The following is a 13,799-nucleotide window of genomic DNA, read 5'->3' as shown; positions in this document are numbered from 1 at the left end:
CATGTAATATGGGTCAAGTTTCTCCTAGAACTTAGGCTAAGCTTGATGGTTTTTTACATGGTTTGCTGCTTGCCTTCTTTCCTTTCCATCATCCACTGTCTTCTCCTTAATGCTCTTTGAGGAAAAAATATTTTTGCCTGGGGGAGGAAACAGGAAGAGATCGTGGGTTTTTTTGTAAGTAGTGCTTGTTTTAAATCCTTACACCTATTTTGGATTCTATTAGTCACTAAGCAACTCTGTGTTTTAAAGTTTGAAAAGATTGTGTTATATTGAGAGTTTGATGTGTACCTTTCTGATGCCTTAAAATATTTTAGGACTGGAATTGGCCATTTTTGGCTGTGGTTAGAATAACCTCTTGTTTAACTCAACACCCTTCATTTTGTGTATGAATCGCAAAACTTTTACCGATCATTAAAGGTCACGATGGAAGATTGTGCTTAGAACTAAGATTATATTGGTTTTGTTGACAGTGAGTTTCAAAAACATGTTTTACTAAAAGCTCTTATGTTCCTAAATGGCTTTATAATTAACTCTGCATTTAATTTGTGATGTTCATGGACTGTACTGATTGGAATGAGTTCTGAATTCAAGACAAAACATGCTGTGGTGGAATTTGCAGCTCTTGAAGCGCACACCTCAGCATTAGTATTTTTTTTTTTTTTTTTTTAGTGGTTGCTTCCAAACTTGGCAAGTTGTGTATGATATATTTATTGTGTAGAAGGAAGAGCCTTTCTGATTTCTTTAAGTGGATGATTGCTAGATGTGCCTTTGCACACATCCTGTAGCTGTAGTACAGGATGTAAGGCTTTTCCTCTATAAATTCTTGAGCAGACAAGCAGAGGTGCTGAGATGTAATCTAGAAAACCTGTATATGATTTGATTTTCTACAATAGTGTTGCTGATGCATGTAGTGTTCTTCTTTCAGGGTTAATGGCAAAAATAGTGTAGGATTGTGCACTAACATAATTCGGTACACTCATCTGAATCATTAGAGTAAACCAACTTGTGATGTGGCTTCTGTTTTGAAGGTGAGTTTGTTTATAAGCAATGTGTTTTTAGTAATGAGATCCTGACTAGAATTTGTGTCTCTAGAGAAGAAGAGGAACGTCTGAGAAATAAGATCCGAGCAGATCATGAAAAGGCTCTGGAAGAGGCTAAGGAGAAATTGAAGAAATCACGGGATGAGATTCAAGCTGAGATTCAGACAGAAAAGAACAAAGTAGTGCAAGAGTTGAAAAAGAAAGACAGCAAGCCACTGCCCCCTGTTCCTTTACCAAATCTTATAGGGATAAACAGCGGAGAACCAGCAGACCCGGATATCCGAGAGAAGAGGAACAAAATTAAAGAGGTAAAGATGATGATGATGTGGTCCCACCCGTTCTTGTATCTGATAGCAGTTATTTCTATGGCATTTAGTTCCTGTTGTGATTTCTGTTAAAAGAGAAATAGGACTATAAATCTTTTAAATAAACAATAAGCTAGAAGTACACAAGTATTAATGAACATCAGCATTATTGCATGTGTTTTCCTGGTGTTGGGGTGTTAATATTTCACTGTATATCAACTTAAAAATGATTTTAAGGTCGTCTTCAATTCAGTGGTATGGGTTCAAAGTGAGTTTGTCATTAACACATGGAACAGCAAGAAGTGCATCTTTAAAACAGAGCTTGGCTTCGTCAGATTCCATTCAAAGAACAGGATATGTTAGTATGTCACAAGATATTTTTAAATGTTTAAAAAGTGGATTAAAAAGGAGAAGAAAATGAATTGCTGCTAAAACTTGCAAATTACCAAATTATCACATACTTCTCAAAAGAAGTCAGTTTAAAAAAATGGGTCTAAAAAAACTAGATTCGTTTAAGTAGATAGCCTTGTTTATCTGTGAAACATTTGAACGGAAGATGTTGGCTTAGGCTTTTGGTTCTGTGGCAGCTTATGCTATGGGAATTGCTGTTACTGGTCTTATCCTTTCCAGTCCTGGTTGGCCATGAGATTTATTGCTTTCTCTTGCCATGGTAATGCCGATTTCCTATTATTATTGCCAGGCTTTTCTGAGTCTGTGCTTCTAACTAGTATGGCAGAAACACTGTGCAGCTATCTTTTTCGTTCCTGCAATCTGATTAGTTTTGTGCCTAAAAATTGGGTTAGCAAGCATGAGTGGTTCAGGCCAGAGGTAAACAAGCACAGGCTAGAGCATCCAGGTCCACAGTACCTAGTAGTTACATGAGCAGAATCTTCTAATCTGAGTTTAATTCACTCAGAAAACCAAAAAATAAGTCAGTCATCCACCTGTTGTCCTGATAGAGAGGAGTTGCAGCTGGAGTATGTGTCATACTGCAGGTAGATCACCCAAGTTGGAATTTTACTTTGAGTGTTAATGATGACTAGATGAAATACACTCTTACCAAGTAATGAATAACTGCTTATGATATGTGAGTGATACAGCATGGACCTGTATCACTATTTGAATCTCCCAGATAGCAAATCCTTTCCTGAAGCTGTGCCTGTTCTGTTAGTGGCTACTGCAGAAGCACTTTTGAGCAAGAAGTTGTATGTGGAATGCTGGTCTGCATTCACCCTGGCTGGTTACGGCTATTTCCCAAAGGACAGCACTGAATTGTGGATTTCAGAAGGCTCTATTGCTTTTCAAAACTCTCTTCTCAAACATTTTCAGTGAGAACAGACAGAAAATCTTGCTTTTCAAAGTGTCTTGTGTAGGGTGAAGATGAACAGTGAATGGTATGGTCATGTAGCTGTCAACACTTAAGTTTAATTATAGATTACTGTATTTAAATACCTTTGAGTTAGACACTGATGGATTTAATGGGTAGAATAAAACTGACTTGACCAAGTAATGTGAAAGTACTTGAGCACAGCTAACAGTGAAGAATTAACTGGAAGAAATAATCAACTAAAGTTCCTATATAGATAGATCATGCTTGGAATTGGAGGGAGGGTTGAAGATTAGTATTTGTATTTCTGCTATTGTTTGGTCAGAATGTAGATTCAGAGGAGTTGAGAAGGCTCTCACTGGAACGGAAGTTTTCTTGGTGACATGAATAAGTAGTAAAGTTTGGACAATTCTTACTGATCTAAACCCGAAGGTGTAACAATTTGTGAGTAAGGAATCCAGGGTAGCTTGTGAGTAGGGATCACCAGGTAGTAGCTCTAGTGATCCTTAGCTGTCACAAATCTTGTTCTGTTTTTTTTTTTTTTTTTTTTTTTTTGGCAATCAGCCTACGTGTGACAAGCTGGGTGTTTTTTTTTTTTTGCATAACTTCTATTGTGGTTTCTGAAGTGTAGCTTTTCATAGCCAAGCTAAAGATTTTATGGGACTATGTATTAGGTGGGTAAGTACTTCAGTTAGGGTAATCATACCTTTGTACTGATCAGTCTTCATTAGTGTGACCACTGTGCTTGAACAGTCCAAGATCCTACTAGTATGACTGAAATTTGTCTTTGTGTTAATTGCCTTTGTTGAGTCAGTCTTGCTAGTACTGTAGCTACCAGATGATCTCCAGAATTTTTAAATTCTTTGATGCAAGGCAGCAGATTATTACTTCTACAGCTAGATGTGTGAAGGTGTAGAATACAGGAGTGGAAGGTCTGCTAGTGAGAATGGACAAATGATAATGCTAAAGAACCCATTGTTGGTACATTGTCGTTTTTGTTTGGGGTCTACTTCTGGATTTTGGCATCTGCTACACTGCAATTAATGTAGTATGGCTGAGATAAAACATATCAACAGTGTCAGAGGAGTAATATTTTGCCTGAAACCTGTTTTTGACAGCATGTCATGTATCACAGAAGGCTGCAGCAATTCTAGAGATGCAAAGTTCATTCTGAAATAGGCCTTGATCATCACTGAGGTCTTCTCTCACTGTTTTTTGTAACCAGTGTAGACTAAAACAAATAGTCTTCATAGATGAGATATAGACTTAGTAAAAAAAGAAAAGGTTCCAGGAGACAGTATCTCTAACATAGGTTAACACCTAGCATATATAGCATTTCTGACATGCAAGACATAATGTTGTCTGGATTGAGACCAAAATATTAGCACAGGGAAGCTCCTAGGTCTCTGGAGGCTGTGTATCTGGCTTCAGAATTCCAGGTGGTATTGAGAAGGCATTTGGCTCATGCCTTGATTCACTTTGAAGTGTCCTGAGGTGTATTTGAGGAACTTCACTCTCACAGAACAGCTTTAGACTGTTGTTTAAATTCACAAAATGTATTAATCTATACAGCCTATTTTGGCTAGTATCAAATGGTGAAAAACTATGTAGAATTGGGCTGACTGTTGGAGACAAAATGTAACATGCACATGGGTCTTTAACAGTTGGGAGGAAGGCTGGAAAATCTTCCAATGGGGATCTAGTTTCTGTCATTTTTACAAAAAATTTATTATTAATTTTACTTTCCAAAGAACACTTCGGTTAAGTCTTTTTTTTTTTTTAACGGATCTTTCTATAAAGGATGGTTTTGCAGTACTTAAATATTTAAAAAATACATAATATGATTTTTTTTTTTAAAGTGCATATAAAAGTAAAAATAATTCGTGTAATGATCTTGGGCTTTGTAAAGCATTTGAAAGAGTAAATGTAAAGCATTTGTATAAGAGAATGTTTACTGAGCACAGAGAGGGAGCTTTTTAAGGTTATGAAGGAGCAGAATCTGCATCTCTTGGTTTTGTTTTTTTTGTATCTTTTGGTATTTATATTTAGTGTTGCATTGTATTCTCAACTGTAACTAATTCACAGAATTGTATAAATTGTCTGTATTCTTTTAACAAGCTTTTCATTCAGTTAGTTCAATAAGGACCATCTATGAGTTGTTTGATTACTTTAGATGCACAGTGACATCTTTGAGAAGGTTTTCCATCCGCTTAATTTAAGTGCTACAAAGTATGTTAAGTATATTAGCTAGCTGTCTGGCTTTTTAAAAATGCTGTGGTTTTTAATTAACTGGTATTTTAAGAATAAAGGCATCTGAAAATTATTCTTGCTGCCACACTTTAGATTTGTATTAATATTTTAGTGATTTCATACTAAGTGAAAGGTGAGAAAATGGTTTTATAAGAGGGTAAATGTAACTTGTATAATTTTAAAAAAAGATTTAAAGATGTGTCTTTTTATTGTGGTTAATGCAAAGAAATTAAGAGCAAAACTCATCTTTTGGAAGTCATTGTCTTCCTTTCCAAGTTAAATTAAATATAAATTGCATGAGTGCTTGGGATTTTTGGCACTTAATTTCCGTTATGTCCTTTAAATGGTGTTCAGAATATTTTTTTTTTTTCAGCTTAAGTGTAATCATTACATAGTGCTATTTTTAATGAGTTTTGTTTGCTTGTGAAGATAAATTTTACTCAGTGAAATGAGGAAAATTTTACAATTCTTCACCCTGTTCAGGTTTTCTTTCATTTCACCTTAAGAGTTCACAGTATTGTCTCACTGCCAGATTTCATTTTGGATACCTGTTAAAATACACAAAATTATTACTCATTAATGGTAGTAATTTTTATGCAGGATGTTCTATTTATACCTTTTTTTCAAACATTGAAATACTTATTTTGAGTTCCTGGATTGTTCCAGTCCATAGGTATTTGCTTTGAGAAGTGTTGAAATTATGAATGTACAATATTTACATACAAGTAAGTATGTATTGTATTACATATAATATCAGTTTTGTATATGTACTGACTACAGAGCTCTGACAGTGATTGTCAGGGACCTGGGGGCCTCAGTAGTGGTTTCCTTGATCCTACCAGTAAGGGGAAGGGGTATGAGGAGGGCACTGGCAACATACATGAGCAGTTGGTTGTAGAGCTGGTGTGGGCAACAGGGTTTTGGGTTCTACAACCACAGGGCCCTGTTTGCAGGGTCTGCCTGGGAGAGATGGTACCCACCCCACTGTGGCAGCATGAAGGGAGCTTTGCCAGCAGGATGGCTGACCTTGTAAGGAGGGCTTTGAACTAGACACAATGGGAGGGGGAAGAGTAACTACCAGCCCTATGAGGGAGTGATTGACAGGGTGGATGAGCAAAAGGTCTTCAGTGGTGTGTCAGAAAGGGATCACAAAATCAAGAAAACAAGGCTTAAGCAAGGTCACCTAGCATTTGCATGTAAGTGAAAAAGTGCCTACAAGGCACCATTATGGAGAAAAGCCCCAAACCATTTCTGGGAAATCAGTGTGCCAGGGTCCCTCTCTGAAGCGCATGTACAATAATGTGTGTGGTGAGGGGAATGAGTCAGATCTGTGTACAGTTGCATCTTGTTGGAAGATGTGGAGGTGGATGGAGATGTGGTGGGATGACCTGCATGACTGGAATGTTGCACCGGAAGCATACAGGCTCTTTATGAAAAATGGGCCAGGAAAATGAAGGGGTGAATTTGCCTTTTATGTGAGAGAGCAGCTGGAGCGCCTGGAGCTCTGCCTGAGGATGGATGATAAACCAAAAGTTTATGGGTAAGGATTAAAGAGCAGACTAGTATGGATGATGTTGTAGTGTGTGTCTGCTATAGGCCACCCTATCAGGAATAACAAGTGAATGATGCACTCTTCAGTGTCGTGTTTGCAGGCCCTGGCCTTCGTGGCTGACTTCAACCCAGTATCTGCTGGAGACACAACACAGCAGGGCATAAGCAGTTCAGAAGTCTTCAGCAGGGTGTTGATAACAGCTTACTCCTCCAAATGATAGCACAGCCAACGAGGAGAGGTGCTCTGCTAAACCTCATACTTACAAAGAAGGAAGGTTTTGTTGGGGACATGAAGTTCAAAGGCAGCAGTAGGGAGTATGAGATAGTGGAGTTTAGGTTTCTGAAAGGAGGGAGAAGGGCAGAAAGCAAGCTCACAACCCTGAACTTCAGGAGAGTGGACTTTGGCCTCTGTAAAAGGAATAAACTTTAGAAATCTCTTTTCTCTTAGAATATTATTAATAGCAGGAATATTAATAAATAGATAATGTTTTATACAGCACAGGTGTTCTAGGAACCATACTAACAGTTCAATGCAGTATGGACAGTTGCTCTAGGAACAATACTCAAGATAAGTAACCATGATGACCAAAGACTGCATCAGTGAGCAGCGATGTCAGAAGAGAAACCGGAGCAGGACGAGAACTAGTTGGAGCTGTGGAATATAATGGACTTTTGAAATTGATGATGAATTAGTATTGTATTACATGTTATGAAGAATCATATAAATATAAGATGCTTTTTGTCAGCTGTTGCCACTCACTGAAGTGATGGCCCAACTCTGAGTTGTTAATAAAGTAAGCGTAGAGATACCCACAGACTGGTAAAATCCTTTAACAGCCTTTTCAAAGGTCTGCTTGGTAGAGTCCTGTGGTATAAGGTCCTGGAGGGAAGAGGAGCCCAAGAAAGCTGATTAATATTGAAGTATCACTTCCACCAAGCTCAAGAGTGGTCCATTCCAGTGAGCAGCAAGTCAGGCAAAAAATGCCAGGAGCTCTTTCAGAACTCAAACACAGAAGGGAAGTGTAAAGAAGGTGGAAGCAAGGGCAGTTTACTGGGGAGGAATACAGACATACTATCTGAGCTTGCAGAGATGGGGTTAAGAAAGCCAAAGCCCTACTGCAAGCAAATCTGGCAAGGGATGTCAAAGCCAACATGGAGGGCTTCTGTAATTAAACAGATGACAAAAGGAAGATTAAAGCATATGTGGGCCCACTGCTGAATGAGTCAGTGGACCTGGTGAGAGAGAACAGGGAAAAAGCTGAGGTCCTTTTTTGTCTTAATCTGTATTGGTAAGAATCCCAGTCCCTAGTGACCACTGAAAATGTCTGGAGCAAGAAAGATGTTGTACCCTTAGTGGAGGAGGATCAAGTGAAGGAATACTGAAGCAAGCTGTACATGCATAAGCATGATGGGATGTACCTGGAGTGCTAAGAGAGCTGTCTGATGTCAGATTGTGAGACCTCTTGATAATCTCTGAATTATCGTGGTGATTGAGAGAAGTGCCCAAAGACTGAAGGAAAAGCATATGTCATTCCTGTCTTCAAGAAGGGCAAGAAGGAGGATCCAAGGAACTATCAGGCTGGTCAGCCTTACCTTGATCGTTGGAAAGGTGATGGAGCAGCTAATCCTGGAAACTATTCTCAGACCCATGAATGAGGTGATTGTGAGTTGCCAGTGTGGACTGACAAAGGGGAAGTCATGGTTGACTTGCTTAATAAACTTGTACGATGAAATGACTGGCTTAGTAGATGAGGGGTAGGCAGTGGATATTGTCTACCTAGACTGAGGTAAGGCTTTTGGCACTGTCTGCCATAAAATCCTCATGGAGAAGCTGATGAAGTATGAGCTGGATGAGCATCATGGTGGGTTGAAAACTGTCTCAATGGCTGGGCCCAGGAGGTGGTGATCAGTTACTGGAAGTCTGTTTGGGGTCCAGTAACTCATGGTGTACCCCAGGAGTCAATACTGGGGCTGATCCTGTCCAACATCCTCCTTAATGGTCTGGATGAGGGACATACCCTCAGCAAGTTGACTGATGACAAAACTGGAAGGAGAGGTTGATATGCCAGAGCATCGTGCTGCCACCAGGAGGGACCTCAGCAGGCTGGAGAAATGGGCTGACAGGAACCTCATGTGGTTCAGTGAGGGCAAATGCTGTCCTTAATGGCCACAACAACGCCCAGCAGCACTACAGGCTTGGGCAGGAGTGGCTGGAGGCCAGTCAGAGAGGGACCTGAGGGTGTTGATTGACAGCTGGCTGAAAATGAGCCAGCAGTGTGGCCAAGTGGCCAAGGTGGCCAGTGGCATCCTGACTTGCATCAAAAATACTGTGGCCAGCAGGGACAGGGAAGGGATCTTTACCCCTGTACTTGGCACTGGTGAGGCTGCATCTCAATGACTGGGTTCAGTTTTGGGCCCCTCACCCCAAAAAGGCCATTGAATGACTTGAGCGTGTTCAGAGAAGGTTAATGGAGCTGGTGCAGGGTCTGGAGCACAGGTCTGATGGGGAGCGGCTGAGGGAACTGGGAGGGTTTAGTCTGGAGAAGAGGAGGCTGGGGGGAGACCTCCTGGCCCTCTACAGCTCCCTGAAAGGAGGGTGCAGAGAACTTGGAGATGAGTCTCTTGAACCAAGGAACAAGTGATAGGACAAGAGGGAATGGCCTCAAGCTGTGCCAGGGAAAGTTTAGACTGGCTCTTAGGAAGTATTTCTTTGCAGAAGGGGTTGTTGGGTTTTGGAATGGGCTGCCCAGGGCAGGGGGGGAGTCCCCATCCCTGGAGGGTTTGAAGAGTCAGGTTGACCCAGTGCTGAGGGATGTGGTGTACTTGGGAATTGTTAATGTTGGGTTGATGGTTGGACTGGGTGATTTTCAAGGTCTTTTCCAACCTAGACAATTTTGTGATTATGTCCTGCATCTGGGGAGGAACAACCCTATGAACTGTGGAGCAGCTTTGCAGAAAAGGACTTGGAGTCTTGGTGGACACCAGGTTGAACAGAAGCCAGCAGTGCACCCTTCTGGTAAAGATGGCTAATTTTTATTGTGGGCTGCATTTGACAAAGTATTGCCAGGAGTTTGCAGGAGGTGATCCTTCCCCTCTACTCAGCTCTGGTGAGGTCATACCTGGAGTGCTGTGTCCAGTTCTGGGCTCCCCAGTATGAGACACACATGGACATGCTGGAGAGAGTCTGGCAAAGAGCCACAAAGATGGTTAAGGGACTGGAGCATCTCTCATCTGAGGAAGGGTTGAGGCTGTTTGTCCTGGACAAAAGAAGGCTCAGGGGATCTTCCAATTATACATAAATACCTGAAGGAAGAGTTCAAAGAAGATAAAGCCAGACTCTTTTCAGTGGTACCCAGTGCCAGGACAAGAGATGATGGGCACATACTGAAACACGAGAAGCTCCATCTGAACATGAGAATGCCTTGTTTACTGTGAGGGTGACCAAGCACTGGGGCTGGTTGCCCAGTAAGTTGTGGAGTCTCCCTCCTTAGAGATGAGTGGGCATGGACCTGGGCAGCTTGCTCCATATCACCACGCTTGAGTTGCGTGTTGGACCAGATTACTTCCAGAGGTCCCTTTCAACTCTAGCCACTCTGTGATAGGGTGTTTGTTGGCTAAGCCTGTCAGCTAGAAGAAAGCTTCTCCAGAATGTTACGCAAGCACATCTAGTAAGCTTAAGAGCAAAACAGTTTTTAAGTTCTAGCTTTCAAAGACAGACTGGAAAATCTGAGTTCTCTGAAGCTTCTGTTCTACTGCTTGTTCTGCATTTGTTGTGGTATGCAGTGATGTAATTAGGCAGTGCTAATTGTACACTGACTTTTGAAAATCGGCTCAAAGGAGGTGTGGTGTTCACACAAATAAGAGAGTTGTGAAGTGACTGAAGCTGCTGGCTGTAGCATGCTTGCTTCTTGTGCAGTTTAAAAGCTGCTATGTTTAATGAGGTGGGATAGCAAGGAGATAATTTACTACTTTCTGATAAACTGTTTTCAACACAGCTAAACATTGTTTCTGTCCTGCTTGTCATGGCTTTCTGATAAAAAGAAACAGAGAAAGAAATTTAAGAAAAAGTTGTTGAGATGGGTATCAAGGGAGCATAGGGGCCACAATTAAAGAGCACTTGCTCCATCTGGTACCTGCAAGGGTGAGTTGCTGTTAAATCTGGATGCTTTGCGCAAGTGAGGAACAAGGTTCTGTCTGGGAAGCTGGGGATGTTCTGACGAGTTCATTTACCAGTGAATTTACTGTGGCCTTCAGCAAAACTTTCAGTTATCCTATTTTAAAATGTGACTTGTAATATGTTGCTTCTTAGAATGGGAGGTAGGAAGATAATTTATTTAATATTAGTCGAAGCAATTTTGGAAATACTTTTAGAATTGTGCCAAGAAGACAAGTGATTAAAATGTATTTTCATAATGATCTCTGGATGATGCTCAAGAGGCTACTAATAATGTTGAAAATTAGCAGGCTGTATTATAAGCAGCAAAACTAAGGTTTCCTATGGATTTTTGAACCTACATCCCCTTATACCACTCTCTTCCCGTGCACACATTACTGTGAATGCTCTTACCTTCTTACTTGACTGCATGAATTGCAGTGTGTCCTGTGCTTGGTTTAGAGCTACCTGCATACTAAGTGCTGCCCCTCTGAATGAATAAAGGGTTGGATCATAACTGCCTTCCTCTCTCAGTAGGGGTGCTAATTTGTCTGTCTACCTTATCTAGCCGCAGCAGATATTTTTTTCCTTTTTTCTTCCCCTGTCCCTACACACTCCACCCCCCTGCTGCCCCAAAGAAAATAAGAGTAGGTCTCAAGTATCTGGTTCCTCCAACTCTGTAAAATCAGGTTTGGAATGAGAGAATGGATTCAAAGGCTAGTGCAGATGTGTGTGGCAAAAGACATATGTACAGGCAGCAAGACTGCATAAGCCTTATTCTCTTAAGAAATCAGGTTAAAAATAGTAAGTGTCCTTTTTACCTGATTTGTTTTGTGTGCTTATTGAGAAAGGAACTGTGCAGAAAAAAGAAATACTTAATCATGTAGAGGTCTTCTCATGCTGCATAAGTCCTCTTTTCGTAGTTACTCTTCATACCATTTTTACTGCTAATCTCATTTATTTTTTTGTAATTGCAGTGTTTCTGATCCAGCCAAATAGGCTGCTTTCTGCAACTGGGGGACTTGTTCAGCATCTAAACCCAATTTAGAACAATTTCCTTATTGCTGACACTTTGTTTTCTTGATCAAACTTACTTGGAATTCTAGTTGATCAGGACATCAGTTTTTAGTAATACATGTCTATTATGTTAAGAGTTTTACATTGTATTTTGTAGCTCACTGGTCCTGGCTTTGATCCCAATCAAAATGAAGCACGATAAGTATTATCACCTATAATTTAAGATGACAGTCCCTGCAATGTGTGTGTGTTTGTATAAAATATATATAAAAATATATATTAAAAAGTATTTGTATCTATACATATGCATACATGCACATTGTTTATTAAGTGGTTTTGTTTGCACACTATTTGGATTCTCTATGTTCTGGATTCTCAAATGTAATACAGCATATTGAGAAGAGCTAAGTTGGCTTTAAATTTAGTTTCACTGCCTTTATTAATGCTTATCTTTTACTGAATGAGTAAAACCTGTGTAAAGTAAGGATGGAGTCTTCTTGATCAAGTCTCTTGGTAAAGTAATTTTCAATGGATACATTAGAATGAAAACTGCAAATAGCACTTTGGCCAGTACAGGCAAGTTAGGAGTGGCCCTGCACAAAGTTGTGTCTTGGCATGTTGAGGTGATTGTATAAAGAACTCATTTTACATTTTGTAAATCTTTAATTTATGCCTATGAGAAGCTTTGTAGCTTGGTATTTATTTTGTTCAAACAGGAGGATGAAAATAAAGCTCCTACTGGGGATGGTCCAGTATATCATCTGCACATCCTGGATAGGTTGCTTTGGTTGGAAACTTAAAGTGTGCTTCTAATGAGGAAGGCAGGTTTGTGTTTGAGGATATTTAAAAAATGGGTCAATTTTTGTTCAAGTTGTAGTGGTTACAGAATTTGCCAGCACTTGTCCATTATTTGAAGCATGCTAAAAATTCAAAAAGCTCTATATTATTAAAGATACCTTTTTTTTTTCAGACCACTGTGAGAAGAACGTGTCTTTCAGCAATGAACTAGCACATTTGCAGTATTTAAAGCTCATAAATGCAAAATAAAATCAAGAAAACAAGGAAGTATTTCACTTCCCTGATAAAATCAACCAAACAAAAATGAGTAAAGCCCCAGATAAATTACATTCAGAACTGGCTAAATCAAAAGGCTTCATGATAGCTGATTGACCTTGCTGCTATTTTTTTATTTATTTTGTATTTTATGTGCCATTTATTCCTATAATAGGAAGTGTTAGTAGCAAAAACCATGAGTTATGGCTAGATGAAAGATTTCTAGATTAAATTATACGAGATCTATTATACAAGTGACAATATGTGCTTTTTCAGCTATGGAGACTTTGATTGGAGGACAAGAGCATCCTTTTAAATACAGTAAAATTTCTACTACTTTTTAGTCATCTTTACATAATTTCTCTTGTAGTCTGTCCTCTCTATGTTTCCCAGAGGAACTCCACAGAATATATGCCAGTCTGTTATTTAACATAGTTTTCCCGACGATGCTAAATCTCAGAATTATTAGTATTAATGATGTCATTGATACACAACATGAGCTATGCATATTTGATGTGTAACCTCTTATGGTGTGTTCCATTAAGACACAGACCATCTGCATGCAGTACTGTAACACCTGAAACTCGTAATAGTTTACTGTGACTTAGTTTGCTCTGAGATTTGGATTCTTGATTTGCACTGCTGGCATGTATTCTTATTTTTTACTTTGTTACCAGAGGACTAGAAAGTAGCTAATAAGACACAAGTTTTTGAAAGAGATTCTTTTCTCCTTCTCTGAAGGAGATCAAAGAACTGCAGACCCCTATGCCTAGTGAATGAACTGCAGGTTAGCAATCTAGAATAGGGAATAGAATTGTTGATCACACAGATAGCTGAGATTTCCCAATATGCTTTTAATGATGACGTGTTGCACATAGCTATAGAAGATTCCCCCGAAGAGTCAACAATCATGTGATCAAGGGAGATAAGGTTATATACATAATTTAGAAAAAAATGTTTGGCAAGGTTTATCACTAACAGCTGTTGAACTAAGCCACGGGATGGAGGGTTGTGTCTCTCTTTGCCTGGAGAAATTGCTTAGAAGGCAGGAAATGAAGAGTACAAATAAATTTGCTGTTCTTGTACAAATTTGAGCAGTTGGT

General features: G+C 39.6%; 1 protein-coding gene across 1 annotated transcript in view; it reads left to right on the top strand.

The window, feature by feature from the left end:
- The first annotated feature begins 1,096 nt into the window (after positions 1-1,096).
- The window catches only part of MAN1A2 (mannosidase alpha class 1A member 2), a 118,569-nt gene continuing 105,866 nt past the window's right edge, over positions 1,097-13,799 (top strand). The window contains exon 1 of the mRNA XM_026861035.1: positions 1,097-1,348. The gene's annotated coding sequence lies outside the window, so the exon portion shown is untranslated. The remainder of the gene's footprint in view (positions 1,349-13,799) is intronic.

Source organism: Athene cunicularia, assembly GCF_003259725.1.
Source record: "Athene cunicularia isolate RWA chromosome 1 unlocalized genomic scaffold, athCun1 chr1_part1, whole genome shotgun sequence".
Taxonomy (NCBI): Eukaryota; Metazoa; Chordata; class Aves; order Strigiformes; family Strigidae; genus Athene; species Athene cunicularia.
The sequence above is the reverse complement of the archived record's forward strand: the minus strand, read 5'-3'. Positions and strand labels throughout refer to the sequence as shown.